The sequence below is a fragment of the Bos indicus genome, chromosome 6, assembly GCF_029378745.1.
Source record: "Bos indicus isolate NIAB-ARS_2022 breed Sahiwal x Tharparkar chromosome 6, NIAB-ARS_B.indTharparkar_mat_pri_1.0, whole genome shotgun sequence".
NCBI lineage: Eukaryota > Metazoa > Chordata > Mammalia > Artiodactyla > Bovidae > Bos > Bos indicus.
In genome coordinates this window covers 78,220,576-78,238,871 of record NC_091765.1, presented here as the reverse complement: position 1 = coordinate 78,238,871, position 18,296 = coordinate 78,220,576, and the positions used below count along the sequence as shown (strand labels likewise).

Sequence of the window (18,296 nt, the reverse complement as noted above, 5' to 3'; positions counted from 1 at the left end):
TTAGATATTTTATTAGTATTTGTTTATCATCTGTGGCCTCTACTAGAAATTGCACTCCAAGAGAATAAGTTGTTTTATCTTCTGATCCCCAATGTATCCCCAGGTCCTATAAAGTTGCATCCTAGAGTAGATGCACAATTAATATATGAACTGAATAAATTAAATTCTAATTATCCCTCTCTTCTGAAATGGCCTTATATTATAAACTAAAAGTTGTATCATGCTGCCCAATCTTTGGGACTTTTTTTGGCCACATCGCATGGCACGTGACATGCAGGAATGTGGGATCTTACGTCCCTGACCAAGGATTGAATCCCTGCCCCTGCAGTAGAAGCACAGTCTTAACCATTGGACCAGCAGGGAACTCCCATTTTGGTTCATAAATCATCTGCTCTAAAATCTTGAGCAAGATATTAAAAAAAAAATAGAGCTGGAGAATGAGGAGGCTGTTAAACCACAGTATCTTAAAATATGTGGATATATCAAGGGGTCAATTATGACAAGAAAGGCAAAAATCTGCATGGAAATAAGAGGACCACAGAGTAAATCTGAGAGTTAAAAGATGTGGATTTAACCTTGTCACTCTAATTTTGCAATTGTTATCTTGAACAACCACCTACCCTTTACAGTATCAAAACCTCATATACATAGAGATAAAATAACAGAGGATTCAGGTTATTGTGTGGTAAGTAAGATAATATATGTTAAAGTAAGGAAGTCAATGTTTCTTTGTTCTTGGTTAATCTAAAAATGGAGAAGGTAATGGCATCCCTCTTGCCTGGAAAATCCCATGGACGGAGGAGCCTGGTAGGCTGCAGTCCATGGGGTCCCTAAGAGTTGGACACAACTGAGCGACTTCACTTTCACTTTTCACTTTCATGCATTGGAGAAGGAGATGGCAACCCACTCCAGTGTTCTTGCCTGGAGAATCCCAGGGACGAGGGAGCCTGGTGAGCTGCTGTCTATGGGGTCGCACTGAGTCAGACATGACTGAAGCGACTTAGCAGCAACAGCAGCAATCTAAAAATAATCTTAAATTTTTTCATGCTTGACAGCAAACTTCATTTAAAAGTCAAAAGTCTATATGAATAACACAGGGTAGAACAGAAAAATAATAACTGTAACAAGAACAAATGTTAATGTTATTTTGCCTAAAGATATCAAACATTATTGCAACCGACTAATTAATTACCTAATTTCTTCTTATAACATTGTAAGTTTACTTTATATCATTAATAATATTTGGGTTATTATAAATTAAGAGCAAAATATATCCATAGCATATGAGGAGACAGATTTTAACTTTAGAATCTGAATTCAACCTTTATTGCTATATGTGTGTGCTAAGTTGCCTCAGTCGTGTCCAACTCTTTGTGACCCTATGGACTATAGCCTGCCAGGCTCCTTAGTCCATGGGATTCTCTAGGCAAGAATACTGGAGTCATTTGCCATACCCTTCTCCAAGGGATCTTCCCAGGTCAGGGATTGAACCTTCATCTCTTAAGTCCTGCATTGGCAGAAGGGTTCTTTACCACTAGGACCACTTGGGAAGCCCTTCATTACTATACAATTGTGTTTATGAAGTTTAAATAACAAAGCCCAAAAGTACTTAATTTCACCTCTATACCTATTTTTCCAGAGTTGTACCATAAACTGTTCGTTACTATAAACATTTGGAAAATTCACAAAAAATAAAAAGAATGAAAAAACTTCAAGACAATTAACATCTTAAAGATGATGGAGAACTATGAGAGAAAATCTTACAAGCAGAATGATTCATCAGAATATACTTCCAGGAAATTCACTGACTCTTCCATTTTAGAAAGAAATTTTTATGAAAATAACATTTGTTTTTCCAGCTTTTTATGAAGTTTATATTCACATATGAAATGCAGATATTTCAGAAAGTTTCTGATTTCCCTTTTATCTTCATCTCTATGAATCTGCTTTGTGCTATCACTGTTGGGTTACTGAGTAATTCAAATACCACAAAAGGAATAAGTACTTCAACAAAGGAAAAAGATGGCTTAAACAATGATGTTTTATGAAACTCACTCTGTCAATATAAAACTCTTAAATAAACCAATAGGTATATTTAATGAAACAAAGCCCAAATTCATGGAATAGGGAAATGTGGTTTTTGCCTCATGATATAAAAATAACTCAATCTGAGTCAACTAAGACCCTTATGTAAATTTTGATATTTCCAACTTTATTTTCCAAAAAGTAAGTCAGCAAACAAGATGGAGAAATAGATTTTGAAATGCTTTTCATTTTAACTTCATGAGTGTTTCCAGATGGGACACAAACTGTATGAATTAATTCTGAACCCTTCTGGATGTTTTCTCTTTTATATATTTTTAGAAAGCTGAATTTTCCAGACACTACTTAAACAATTACCCTATAATAATTATTAATTGTTGGCCAGTAATTTTCAAGAATCTGTTTTACTTTCTGTATTAAAATGTATTATTTTAATGTTGAGTCAGAGTTACTAAGGTATAATAAAATGGTTTTTAAATTGCCTCTCAAACATATCTTGTTCTGAAGTACTTGCATTATAGCTAAAATGAGTTTCATTTTTTTATTCTTTGCCAATGTAGGAGCACTAGATTTGTTATTAATGTATCACATCAGCATAAGGCATTGTTCTGACTCAAGAATTTTACTGAAGCCAGTGTTGTTATGAAAGTCCTATTTTCTGATAAATGTGGTAAGAACTCTGTGAAATAGTTTCTTGCATTGCTCTAACAGATCATCAAACACAAAGGTCACCCTACAAATACTTGGCAAAATAAAGGGCTCAATGGTTTGAGGAAATAAGGATTTTCTTTGTGGAATAGGGTGAAGGTCAAAGTTGAGTAACAATAAAAAGAATGATTAGGCTGCACCTCTTATGATTTTTACAGTAAATTAACCAAAATAACTCAGCAGTAATTTCCAAATTTATATCAAATTGAAAAAAAATCAATCAAATATTTTCAGACTTTAATTGCTGAGAGAAACACTGGCAAGTAAGAGCACACAAAAACATACATATCCACTGTCTTCAGAGTTCAACAGAACTTACTCAGAATATCTCTTTGGTTTTAGAAGCACAGCATTGTATGCCTAAGTTATGTAAGATTTACTTGATTTGAATTATTATTTTTTAAATTTCATCACATTTGGTGAGCCAGATTCACCACTACATTAATGAAGGAAACAGAAAAAAAAAAATAGTAGGAAATGTGGAAGCTAAGTATCCTACAGTAGCTGAGAATTACATGGGGATATAGGTTTTTAAAAAGTACAGTTGATTAAAAAAAAAAAGTTACTGGCCAATTAGAATATTTTTAAGTAAATGATGTAATCAAGCAGTAAATAAGAAAAAGATTTTAGAGAACTGGGGTGAGGGTAAGAAATGAAGTGAGGTAGAGAGAAAATTTCATCTTTAACATTTCTGACAGTGATGATGATGATGGTGATAACAATAATGATGATGATAGCTGACACACAACTTTCAAAATACCAGATTCTTCTACAAGTGCTAATTTATTTTATTAGGGTAGTCACTTAGTCCTATAAAACAATATGACATTATACTATTATTACTTCCAATTTACAGATGAAGAAACTGGCGCACAGAGAAGTAATTTACCCAAGATTATTCAACTAGTAATGTGGCAGATACAGCATCAATGGCAGAGTGACTACCTATCCAGGTTTGCTCAGGAATGTCCTAGTTTTAGCAATAAAATTTGGTACCCTGGGAAAATGTTCTCCAAGACAATGATACTATTCCAGAGATCAGAGATAGGTTCAGTTTGAAAGAAGTGAACGATGGGATAAGCTTGAGTATTCCAAAAAAGTAAACATGCATTAATGCTTTGTTCCCTTGATTTGTCTGTACACCTGTAAAGGTGCATTTTTCCTGATGTACTTTTCCAGATTCAGAGGTTGCAAATGAAATGTCCTATGGGTAGACAAAAGGGGAAATTTTGATAATCAATGTTTTGCTTCCTTATAGTGGCAGGCTGAGGTCCATGGGGTCGCTAAGAGTCGGATACGACTGAGCGACTTCACTTTCACTTTTCACTTTCATGTATTGGAGAAGGAAATGGCAACCCACTCCAGTGTTCTTGCCTGGAGAATCCCAGGGACAGGGGAGCCTGGTGGGCTGCCATCTATGGGGTCGAACAGAGTCGGACACGACTGAAGTGACTTAGCAGCAGCAGCAGCAGTGTAGAGCTGATTCTGTCAGATCTTACTAATGACAAAAAAATGATGTGTTTAATCTCAGAAACAAAATAACGTTTCCCCTACGTCTTATATATTTCAATTTGAAAAATGAAGTTTCAATTGTCTTCTTGATTTCCATAAAGATTTTGATTAAACTTCAGAAGACACAAAAGACTGTTAATATCTTGTCCAGACATAAAACAGACTTTGCTTATCAATCTGCATATTCGATAGACATTGCAAATGTAAATTTTGGAAAATGTAATTCAGCCTATAAACTCTTTACAAAAGAAAATGAACAGCTCTTACCCACTTAATGTCCTGTACACCTTGTAGAAAAGGCTTCTAAAAAGGGATGTGATTTGCTTATTTGTGATAATGAGGATTCATAATGAAATTATTTGGTCACTTTTCAGTTTCCTCAAAGTGTGTAGAAGTACTTAATGAGCCTTTTCACTTTCTGAAAATGGAAGGAGACAGTCTCCTTGAGACATGTGCCTTCAGGATGACTATTACTGGGGCTGGCCATAGACAAGATGCTATAATACTGACTTTCATAAAATCCTATTTTCAAAGTATGGAAAGCAAGGAAAATGTCTTTCTCTAAATTTTATATATATGACAGATGACAATGGAGAAAAATATTATAATATGACACATTTATATGTTTTTCCAAAACTGTTTGATGAGCTCTGAAGCGGCTATAGGGAATCTGATAAAAGATACTCTATCTTATTCTACCTGAGTTGTGTGAACTTCTGTGTAGGTTAGGAAAAAAAAAAAAATTACAGAGAAAAACATTGCTTATTTTTGGGATTTAAGCTTATTTACAAAAAATAACTCACCAGAAAAGAGCAGTTATGTTAAATAGGACTTTATGATTTCTATATTAAAACTAAAACTTTATTGGATTCCAATCTTTATTTCATAATTTCACAACTATTTAAGTACTTTAAAGCCATTATCTCTAATAGTGTTTTATCTTATGCTGACATTCGACGTGCTTGAAAATGGTTCTAAATCATGAATATTTTGGACATGGACAGACTATATGGTAAATTCAGAGATGCAAAGGAATAAATTGAAAAACAGCTGGTTTACCAAAAAAAGCCTGTACATATAAAGTGAATGGGAATTTTTGGAGAGCTGGGAACTAATACCCACAAGTCTAAAAACCTACTAAGCAAAGTGATTAAGTAAAGTCCTAAGTATTTGCTGAAAAGTTTTGTTGAGAAGATATTTATTTTGATGCCATCATATTGTATTGACATTAAGAATTAATGTAATCTGGTTTCATAAGATGAAAACTACAGGTTAGAGTGAATTTTACTATACAGTATATTCAGTTTTAACACTATCAAAAAAAGGATAAAGACTACACATAGAAAAAAACATGTCATAGTTATTTTTATTAAACATATATCGTATCTGTTTAATTATTTTGTTGTACTAGCTTATTTAATTCTCACATTTATAAAATGTGTAATAATATAGCCTAAAAATTTAAATATACAGTAAATATTTTTGCTGTATCAGAGGACAGAAAGAAACATTTAAAAATATAATTATAGGTTTTCACAATATTAGCACTACTACTAATTAGTATTAAATACTAACTGTAACTTTTAAGTAGTAACTGTAACTTTTAGGTAGTAATAACAATTGCAGAACAGTTATACCAAAGAAATTCTTACACTGTTAAGAAAGTTCTAGGATCTACAACAAATTTTCCAACCCGAAGATCTGGCAAAGGGACTGAGAATCCCCTGGGAATTTGACTTAGGAAGCCAGTGGGATTTGGTCACAAAACTTCCACAGGCCTGGGGAAACAGACTCTTGGAGGACACAAACAAACCTTGTGTGCCCTGGACACCAGTAGAAAGGAGCAGTGTCCCCACGATAGACTGAGCCAGACTAACTTGTGAGTGTCCAGGAGTCTCCGGTGGGGGCAAGGGTCCACAGTGGCCTGCTATAGGGTCGGGGCACTGAATAAAAAGGTGCATGCACAAGTTGTTTTGAAAGAGATCACCATTACCTTCATTACCCCTAACATAGTTTGGGTTCAGGACAAAAAACTAGGAGGGAACATAGTCCTGTCCATCAACAGAAAATTGGATTAAAGATTTACTGAGCATGGCCCCACCCATCAGAACAAGACCCAGTTTCCCCCACAGTCAGTCTCTCTCATCAGGAAGCTACCATAGCCTCTTATCCTTATTTATCAGAGGGCAGACAGAATGAAAGTACATTCACAGAAAACTAACCAAACTGATCACAAGGACCACAGTCTTGTCTAGCCCAATGAAACTAGGAGCCTTGCCATGTGGGGCCACCCAAGATGGATGGATCATGGTGGAGAGTTCTGATAAAACGTGGTCCACTGGAGAAGAGAATGGCAAATCACTTCAATATTCTTGCCTTGGGAACCCCATGGACAGTATGAAAAGGCAAAAAGATAGGACACTGAAAGATGAACTCCCCAGGTTGGTAGGTGCCCAATATGTTACTGGAGAAGAATGGAGAAATAACTTGAGAAAGAAAGAAGAGATGGAACCAAAGTGAAAACAGTGCCCAGCTATGGATATGACTGGTGATGGAAATAAAGTCCAAGGCAATAAAGAACAATATTACATAAGAACCCGGAATGTTAGATCCATGAATCAAGGTAAATTGGAAGTGATCAAACAGGAGATGGCAAGAGTTGACGTCGACATTTTAGGAATCAGTGAATTAAAATGGACCAGAATGGGTGAAATTAATTCACATGACCTTTGTATCTACTACTGAGGTCAAGAATCCCTTAGAAGAAATGGAGTAGCCCTCATAGTCAACAAAAGAGTCCAAAAACGCAGTACTTGGGTGCAATCTCAAAAACGACAGAATGATCTCAGTTTGTTTCCAAGGCAAATCATTCAATATCATAGTAATCCAAGTCTATGCCCCAACCACTATTCCGAAGAAGTTGAACTTGAATGGTTCTATGAAGACATACAAGACCTTCTAGAATTAACGCCAAATAAAAACATGTCCTTTTCATCAGAGAGGACTGGAATGCACAAGAAGGAAGTCAAGAGAAACCTGCAGCAATAGGCAAATTTGGCCTTGGAGTACAAAATGAAGCAGCACAAAGGCTAAAAGAGTTTTGCCAAGAGAACACACTGGTCATAGCAAACACCCTCTTCCAACAACACAAGAGACAACTCTACACATGGATGTCACCAGACGCTCAATTCTGAAGTCAGATTGATTATATTCTGCAGCCGAAGATGGAGAAGCTATTCAGTCAGCAAAAACAGGACCAGGAGCTGATGTGGTCATGAACTTCTTATTGCCAAATTCATACTTAAATTGAAGAAAGTAGATAAAATCACTAGACGATTCAGGTATGACCTAAAACAAATCCTTTATGATTATACAGTGGATGTGACAAATTCAAGGGATTAATCTGATACAGTGCCTGAAGAAGTATGGATGGAGATTTGTGACATTGTACAGGAGGTGTCAATCAAGAACATCCCCCTCAAAAATAGAAATGCAAAAAGTCAAAATGGAGGTCTGAGGAAGCCTTACAAATAACTGAGAAAAGAAGAGAAGCCAAAGGCAAAGTAAAAAGGAAAGATATACCCGTCTGAATACAGAGTTCCAGAGAATAGCAAGGAGAGATAAGAAAGCCTTCCTCAGTGATCAATGTAAAGAAATAGAGGAAAATAATAAAATCAGGAAGACTAGAGACCTCTTAAAGAAAATTAAAGATACCAAGGAAACTTTTAATGCAAAGATGGGCATAAAAAAGGACAGAAATTGTATGGACCTAAGAGAAGCAAAAGATATTAAGAAGAGGAGGCAAGAATACACAGAAGAACTGTACAAAAAAGATCTTAAGGACCCAGGTGTGATCACTCACCTGGAGCCAGACATCCTGGATTCCGAAGTCAAGTAGCCTTAGGAAGCATCACAACAAACAAAGCTAGTGGAGGTGATGGAATTCAGGCTGAGCTATTTCAAATCCTAAAATATGATGCTGTTAGAGTGCTGCACTCAATGTGTCAGCAAATTTGGAAAACTCAGCAGTGGCCACAGGATTGGAAAAGGTCAGTTTTCATTCCAATCCCAAAGAAAAGCAATACCAAAGAATGTTCAAACAACCACACAATTGCATTCATCTCACATGCTAGCAAAGAAATGCTCAAAATTCTCCAAGCAAGGTTTCAACAGTATGTGAACCAAAAACTTCCAGATGTTCAAGCTGGTGTTAGAAAAGGCAGAGGAACCAGAAATCAAATTGCCAACATCAATTTGATAATAGAAAAAGCACGAGATTTCCAGAAAAACGTCTACTTTTGCTTTATTGACTATGCCAAAGCCTTCAACTGTTAGATCACAATAAACTGTAGAAAATTCTTCAAGAGATGGGAATACCAGACCACCTTACCTGCCTCCTGCGAAACCTGTATGCAGGTCAAGAAGCAACAGTTAGACCCAGAGTGGAACAATGGACTGGTTCCAAATAGGGAAAGGAGTATGTAAAGGTTGTATATTGTCATTCTGTCTATTTAAGTTATATGCAAGAATACTTCATGGGAAATGCCCGTCTGGATGAAGCACAAGCTGGAATCAAGATTTCTGGGAGAAATACCAATAACCTCAGGTATGCAGATGCCACCACCCTTATGGCAGAAAGCTAAGAATAACTAAAGGGCCTCTTGATGAAAGTGAAAGAGGAGAATGAAAAGGCTGGCTTAAAACTCAACATTCAACAAAAGAAGATCATGGTATCCAGTCGCATCATTTCATGGCAAATAGATGGGAAAACAATGGAAACAGTAACAGAGTTTATTTTCTTGGGCTCCAAAATCACTGCAGATGGTGACTACAGCCATGCAATTAAAAGACACTTGCTCCTTGGAAGAAAAGCTATGACAAATCTAGACAGCATATTAAAAAGCAGAGGCATTACTTTGCAGACAAATTCTGTCTAGTCAAAGCTATGGTTTTTCTAGTAGTCATGTACAGATGTGAGAGCTGACCATAAAGAAAGCTCAGCACTGAAGAATTGATGCATTTGAACAATGGTTGGAGAAGACTCTGGAGAGTCCTTCGGACTGCAAAGAGATCCAACCAATCAATCCTAAAGGAAATCAGTCCTGAATATTCATTGGAAGGACTGATGCTGAAGCAGAAGCTCCAATATTTTGGCCACCTGACGTGAAAAGCTGACTCACTGGAAAAGACCCTGATGCTGGGAAAGATTGAAGGCAGAAGGAGAAGGGCACGACATAGGATGAGATGGTTGGATGGTGTCATTGACTTGATGGACATGAGCAAGTTCGAGCAAGTTCTGGGAGTTGGTGGTAGACAGGGAAGCCTGGGTGCTGCAGTCTATGGGGTCACAAAGAGTTGGACACGACTGAGCGACTGTACTGAAGTGAAGACATGGAAGCAACATAAAAGTCTACTGACAGAAGAATGAATAAAGAAGATATAGTATACACAATGGAAAATTATTCAAACATAAAAAAGAAGGAAATAGTGATATTTCTCCTCCCACCTTCAATCTTTCCCAGTGAGTCAGTTCTTCATATCAGGTGGCCAAAATATTGGAGTTTTAGCTTCAGTATCAGTCCTTCCAATGAATACTCAGGACTGACTTCCTTTAGGATGGACTGGTTGGATCTACTTGCTGTCCAAACGACTCTCAAAATTCTTCTCCAACACCACAGTTCAAGAGCATCAATTCTTCGGTGCTCAGCTTTCATTATAGTCCAACTGTCACATCCATACATGACTACTGGAAATACCATAGCTTTATCTAGACAGACCTTTGTTGGCAAAGTTATGTCTCTGCTTTTTAATATGCCATCTAGGCTGGTCATAACTTTTCTTCCAAGGAGCAAGTGTCTTTTCATCATTTGGTCTATCTTAAAAATCATCTCACACATGAAGAAGAAATCCAATCAATGAAAGGATTATGTATACTTAGTACTAACTTATGATTGTAGTTAAATTGAATTTGGTGGTGCTGACATTATAGGAATTCACAATGTCCACATAACCATTTTGAAGCGTTGGGAAGTTTTGGGCAGTTATGATGATATCTTGCTGTAAATCTATTTATAACTTGACAATTTCATTGTAAAAAAAAATAATCTGTCACTTTGAACAGTGATGCAAAGCACTGGTCTAAATGTCTTTCTTTCATGTACCAGTAGAGGACTATTTATTATTAGAAACTCAATTAAATATTGGAGTCTTGATAGTTAACTACTCCTAGGATGAAAAGCTCAAAGGTTTTGAGGGCACTTGAGTATACAGTGAATTAAAAATTTATATTTTCAGAAATCTTTATAATTCTCAACAAGATTTTAATAGATTTTGCTGTTCAATCACTAATTTAACCCTGAGACAATGTTAGAAAATAATTTTATTACCCTCATTTACCTGATTAATAATGGGTACAGTGAGTTCAGATAATGTGCTGTAGAAGAAGAGGCAATTAGCTGGAATCAGGACACTAAGTTTCCTAAATTTTCTTATCCTAACTTCCCTTCAGATTATAAAACAAGGAAATAAATTATGATGACAATACCTATTATGGTGCTATGGATCAAATAAGACAATGTAAGTAGACATTAAAGAAATTATATTAGTTCCTACCATCACTGGCCTCTCTGAGGCTTGAAGTCCTTATCAAATCTCTACTTTTTGCAATCTCCTTAAACTTGATTACTTATTTTTCTTATAAAGTATTTCTCACTAGAATTGCAGATGCAGCTCCAGCTGCTATTTTTAGCCATGTTTATATACTGAAGACAATCAAGAACCTGAGAAATTTAAGGGTAAGGATTTAGGATGTGTTAGAAGATTGCAGGTTTTTTTTTTTTTTTTTGCTTAAAAATGCTATGTCTCAGAAATAAAACAAATAAGAGGAAGAATGCAACTAATACTCTCTAAAATAATATAAAATTTACTGAAAATACACACCATAAAAAATTGAACCCTATTTCATGCTACCTCAACCCCATCACTCATTTTGCTTAAAGTTATGGCATTTCATCTAGAGCATCTTCTTCAATCTCTTAAGGTCAAATTAAGGCTTTCCCCTATGTGTTTCTACCTGGAGGAGGAAATGGCAAATCACTGTGGTATTCTTGACAGGAAAATTCCATAGACAGAGGGAGGTGGCCAACTATTTTTCATGGGGTCGCAAAAAATCAGACTTGACTGAATAATAGCATGCCCACCATGTGTTTCTACAGCATTCTCTAACACAACAATAAGACATTTCTCATAAGACACTAATTTTGCTGATTACTTATCTGTATTACAAACTAGATCACAAATTGTGTCCGTCCCAAAAACAGTACTTAAATATTTGAGGAACAAATGAAGGGTGGGATAAAGTGATTTACAATGAAATAAATTGAGATTGATAAAACTAACTTTTCATCCACGTTTCTCTTAATTAAAAACTTAAATGTTCCCATACAATGTAACTTTAACAAGGTGATCAAACTTAGTGACTCCTATAAGTGGCTTCCTTTTCCAGTGGGAGTGAAAGTGTTAGTCGCTCAGTTGCGCCTGACTCTGCAGTCCCATAGACTGTAGCCCACCAAGCTCCTCTGTCCATGGGATTTTCCAGGCAAGAATCCTAGAGTGAATTGCCATGCCCTTCTCCAAGGGATCTTCTCCACCCAGAGATTGAACTCAGGTCTCCAGCATTGCAGGCAGATTTTTCACCGTGTGAGCTACACAATGGGAAGGATACAGCATCTCCTACAAGGTATTATTTTGCCCAAAAAATGTAACCTGGATCTAACTATGAGGAAACAATAAGAGAGACTGAGATTGTGAAACATTCTATAGGACAAATAACCTGAACTCTGCAACATGTCATTTTCATGAAAGACAAAAATAGGTGGCGTTACTTCTAAAGAAAACCAAAGAAATGTCACAACTAAAGGTAATGCATGATGTTTGACTAGGTCCTAAGTGGAAACACAATGGCTATAAAGCAATTTATCAGGATAACTAGAACACCTGTGTATGAATTATACAGTAGATGATAATACTGAGTCAAAGTTAAATTTCTTGTGTGTTTTAACGGTAGAGACTTTTCCTGAAACACATTTGCTGCAAGATTTAGGAATTAAATGTTATAAAATCAGCAATTTACTTTCAAGGAGTCAAATAATACATTATATATGCTATGTACATACAGAGAAAAGTTAAAGTCAAATGTGTCAAAAATTTAAATGTAATTCCAAATAAGGAGTATGTGGGTGTTTACCACTGTTTCATCTTTTTCTATTAAAGTTCTATAAAGAGTGGAGAAAATAAGTAACGAAAATTTTTTTTTTCCACTCCAACTACACTGTTCTTGCAGTTCACATCAGAATTACCCCCAGTTCAGGATTTTGTTCTTGTCCCTTCTGCCTAGAAGAGTCTTTCCCCAGATGATCTGTAAGACTGATTCTCATTTCTTTCAGGTTTCTGTTCATAATACTGAGCTTAGGGTCTAGTAGAGGAGGCAGACAATAAAACAGCATGCTGCTGCTACTGCTGCTAAGTTGCTTCAGTCGTGTCGGACTCTGTGCGACCCCAAAGACAGCAGCCCACCAGGCTCCCCCGTCCCTGGGATTCTCCAGGCAAGAACACTGGAGTGGGTTGCCATTTCCTTCTCCAATGCGTGAAAGTGAAAAGTGAAAGTGAAGTCGTTCAGTCGTGTCCGACTCTTAGCGACCCCATGGACTGCAGCCTACCAGGTTCCTCTGTCCGTGGGATTTTCCAGGCAAGAGTACTGGAGTGGGGTGCCATTGCCTTCTCCAATAAAACAGCATACTAGCAAATAAATAATTTCATATTTTAATAAATCTATGAAGGAAACATATTACTATGAAATTGTTTGATAAGAAAATCTAATAATAATTCTTGGTTCTAAGAAGTTGTCAAAAATTTTGATAGAGTTAATATTTAAGATTATACAATAAAATTTTACATTTTTAAAACCATTTTGTTTTCATGGAATTTTACATATTTGGAGGGTATTCAATTTGTGAGTTACCTAGTTGGTTTTTTGTTTTTTTTTTTCCCCTCTGAATAAATACATCAATTAAAGTATTATATACTCTTGTTGTTCAGTCTCTAACTCATGTCTGACTGTGATCCCATGAACTGCAGCATGCCAGGCTTCTCGGTCCTTCACTATCTCCCTGAGTATGCTCAAACTAATGTCCATTGAGTCAGTGATGCCATCCAACCATCTCAGCTCTGCCACCCCCTTCTCTGTCCTCAGTCTTTCCCAGCATCATGATCTTTTCCAATGAGTCAGCTCTTCGTGTCAGATGGCCAAAGTACTGGAGCTTCAACTTCAGCATCAGTCCTCCCAGTGAATATTCAGGACTGATTTCCTTTAGGAATGACTGGTTTGATCTTGCTGTCCAATGGACTCTGAAGAGTCTTCTCCAACACCACAGTTCAAAAGCATCAATTCTTCAGTGCTCAGCTTTCTTTATAGTCTAACTTTCACATACATACATGACTACTGGGAAAATCACAGCTTTGACTAGATGGACCTTTGTCTGCAAAGTGATGTTTCTGATTTTTAATACCCTGTCTAGGTTTGTCACAGCTCTTCTTCCAAGGAGGAAGCATCTTTTATTTTCACGGCTGCAGTCACAATCCACATGGATTTTGGAGCCCAAGAGCAGTTATGAGTTTTAATCTCTACTTTCACCTCAAACCCATTACAGTACAGATGACAATATATAAAATGAGAATAAAAAAACTGGGAATGAAAGTGTACAACCTTTATCAACAAACATTAAACATTCTATTTTTCACTAATAAAATCCTCTCTTAAACTCTTAACTTTTCTTTTGGACTTTAAAAATAAAATTAGACTTTTTAAAAAGCAAGTACTTTTCTTCATGTCCCACTGCAGAACCCTACAGTGTATTTCCTTCTAATTTAGAAAATCTAGTTATAAAATACCTGACACACAGAAACCATGGTATGAAGTTAAAAATTTCAAAATTGTTTGAAATTGTTCAAATTGTTTTAAATCAATATTAAATTAAAAAATACAATGTTTTTAAACAGAAAAATAATACCTATACTTGGACTGGGGTAATGTTGAGGTAGAAGCAATAGGATATACTAAGCTAAAAAGAAAAGAGAGGGCAAAAGAGAGATGCAAGCATCAAACTAAGGAAAATGAAGCCTTTTAAACATAATAAAAATCAACATCAAGTTGAACTGACAGGAATGATCACGGGGACTTTTTAAATTCTCTCCCAAAGAATTATCATTTGAGTAGAGGAAACAGCTATCGGTGATTTCTAAAGCATTTGTTACTGTGTTCTCAAAAACCACAGTAGAAACGTTAGTCAATTAGTTTGAAACTTATGATCCTGCAAACTAAAATACTCCTCCCAAATAGATTGTTCACAAAGAGAATTACTAGTAGGAGAAGAGACAGATATTTGAATTTAGTGTATTCAACATTTTACGGAACAGCAGACAAATCTGCACATGATTTCAATAATGAAAAGTTTTTTTAAAATGCCATACATACTACCACAGTTTGGTATAAAACTATATTATATAAACTTTCATAATGGAAAGAGAAGAAAATCTAAAAGAGAAGAAAATCAAATGTTTCCATAGACAAGAGAAGCAGAGAAAACTCAAAAGTAGTTAATCAGCTGTGTAGGACTGAGCAGGACCCTGTGGGGCTCCCAGGCAAAAATGTCTTTCCATGTTCCCCATTTCTAATATGAAACAGGCTTCACTCAGCCTCCATGATCTTCCCTGAGTTCCAAAGGACAGATTCAAACAGTTGCTAATAAGAAAAGGGAAGAGATGAAGAGACAAGGAAGGAGCAGTCAAGAAATAATAGTGCAGGCTTGGGAAAGGGTTCTGGTTCCTCCTTAAGGCATATACATAGCAATGTCTTTGAGTTCTGTACAGAACCAAAACCCCCACCAAATGGAAGTTGTTAACTTAATGAAGCCTCCTTCATTGCAGACAGAAGGTCACAGAAGAACCTCAAAAACCACAGAAGCTCATCCAAAGACCACCTGATGCCAGATGACCTCTGGATTGAAGGAATGCAGGCCCCGCATGCACCCTGATCCTCATCAGCAACCCTGCCTACAAACTCTAAATATAAGACTCCTCACAGCACATTGTAGGGATGCACAATTGTGGGCTTGCACAATTTTGAGGGCATTAACCTGCAGTGGCCCCCTTTACTTGGTAAAGCAATGTTCTTTCCTAAATCGCCCAAAATTCTGCATCTGAGATTCATTTTGGTACTGGTGCACAGAGGCAGGTTTTCAGTAATATTGTCACTTCATGTGTGTGCGTACTAAGTCACTTCAGTTGTGTCTGACTATTGTGACCCTATGGACTCCTCAGACCGTGGGATTCTCCAGGCAAGAATGCTGGAGTGGGTTACCATGCCTTCCTCCAGGGGATCTTCCCAACCCAGGGATCGAACCCTTATTTCTCCTGCACTGGCAGGTGAGTTCTTTACCATTAGCACCGCCTGGGAAGACCTATTGTCACTTTAGTGCATCCCTTTCCTTCAAAAATCAGTCTTAATGCTTCTCTCCCTTGATAAACTGTAAATTGGCTGAGGCCAGTGACCTCCTTTCTCTTACTTCGCACAGTCTTTTGTGGGGATGGGTTATTCCAGAGCTTTTGGAAAGACAGAGTAACCATTTACTAAGAAAGAAAAGACTGGTAGGAAAACACCAAAAGCGTTGTTCTGGAATTTTGACACTGATTAGAAGTCTAGATGGATATATCAAGTTAACTATTGAATCTAGGAGTCTGGAGTTAAGAAATGGAGATGCAACCTGGGGATCATGAGATGATGGTTATAGCATACCACCATATGAGATCAACTACAGAGAAATGGATAGTGCCTGGAGTACATCTAGGATTACACTCCTGGCCAGGGCAACACAAGAGGCTGTGGAGATGGGGAGGCACCAGCAAAGGAAGCTCAAAAGGACCAGTTGCTGAGGTAGGAAAGAGATAAGAGAGAATAGTGCACCCAAGGCAAACTGTTCCAAGAATGTGGTTGATGCAAGTTTTACACAGTTTACCTTACTAAATTCATCCTACTTATCCTTCAGCGTAGGTCACTTTTTTGATAAGCCCTCTCTCTGATCAGTCCTGCCTTAGATGAACCCCTTCTGTGTCCTCAATCACAGTGTAGGTATCAATTATAAGGCTTATCACAATTATGACTGAAGCTTCATTTCTCTGCCCTTTCCTTCCCCTTAAAAGTGTAAGCATCATGAATGACCTAAGTTCCATTGGAATGCTAGAATCTTCTGGTATCTCTGGCAGATTAGAAGGAGGGAGTTACATTTATTCAGAACCTATTGTGTAACACATCAATATCTTTACTTAGGTGCTTGAAAAATATTCTTTAAAAGAAAGAAGGAAGTACTGAATGAATTGCAGGGATAACACAGATGATAGAAAAGAGCAACTCAGTACATCGGTAGAGCCCTGGAGTGAAGATACATCAGGGCACCACAGATTAATAGCAACAGCATCTAGACTCAGCTAATTCTTCTTGCTCTTTTCAAGCTAATCAAGCAAAATTCTCCAATGTAATTTTGTTTTCTTTATAGATTTTCCTGTGGAATTAGAGAATGATAACTAGACAATGTAAATATCTATTCTAACTGGCTATTGCATATCTCACTGTGCATGAATAAACTAGCCTTCATTTCTAGACATTAGTCTAATGTAAGTTTGGTTGCTGCATTTTCTTTTGGACTTTCAGAGATGATCATTCTGTTTGCTTCTCGTTTTTCAAGTGTCAAATTCACATTGCATGATCAAGATGGGAATGATTCTCATAACTTCAAGAGATTGTGATATAAGAAATCCAGGGCATACTTTGTTACTGACTGCTGAAGGAAAATACTGATTTCCATTTATTTTATCTCTTTTTGACATACAATAATGGTCACAGTCAAGATTCTTGTGTAATGGACTGAGTAGAGATTGTTATTGCAATGAACTGAGCAAAAAATTGTATTTTCTTCTTCCTTGAAATATGATACATTTTCCTGTGTTTGAATTTATACCCTAAGCTGAAAAGAGAGAATCCTAGAGTCATACGAACACATTCCAGGTTTAAATCTAATATTTGTTAGTGTGGCCAATCTTGCTTAGCTTATCAATTTGTGAAGTTCTGACAAAATACTGTTTGTAGTCCTTAAAAGACCAAATTTGACTGTGTTGACACAGCTAAGGTAATTTATTAGGTGCTGAGTGGGCTTGGATTTTGTTTTCTTCTACCTTTATCATTTTTAACTTCGACAGAGCCAAATAAAATTTTGGATAAAATTATTGGATTGATGATATCAGGTAGATAAAATTTTTGCCATGGTTTTCATGTTTTAAGATGCATTGGAAAACCAATGATACTTCCTCTATTTTTATTCACATCAGGAAGATGAGAAGAGAATTCACAGTCATAATTTCTTGTTATAACCCATCTATCAATCTCTATAGCCAAGTTAGTAATCCCTTTGTATTTTTATATCCTAGCTATATCGGAAATCTAAATACTCATCCTGCCTTCCATGACAACCAATCACCTAGAAAGAGACTGATGCATCCAAGTTAGTCATGTTTATGATTTTGGAAACAATCCATTACCTGAATTTTTCCTTATAATTGTGTCTTTTGAATGGGCAGAACCATTATTACAATGTGTTTAATGGCTATTTTCCCAACACTCATTTTGAGAGTATTTGATCTCATGCATGGCTCCTTAGTCTTCAGCCTAACAGATTCTAGCTTCTTAACCCCATTGCCCTGGCCTGTAATGCTGAGGTCCTATCTTGTCCAGATCATGAGGATATGGTCTGACATTTATTCATACAAAATAAAAGCAGGGAATAACAGGGGAAGTTTTATCAGCAAAATTTTATTTCATATCAGATTTCAATATTATGAACTATATTGATACTAGAAAAAAAGGAGTTATTTGAATCATCTACTATGGTATGGGTTGAACATCATAGAGTTCTTGAATAGAATTA

At 36.5% G+C, this 18,296-nt stretch overlaps 1 protein-coding gene across 21 annotated transcripts in view; it reads right to left on the bottom strand.

The window, feature by feature from the left end:
• ADGRL3 (adhesion G protein-coupled receptor L3) overlaps nt 1-18,296 on the bottom strand; it is a 943,166-nt gene that overhangs the window by 123,787 nt on the left and 801,083 nt on the right. The gene's annotated exons all lie outside the window — the stretch shown is intronic.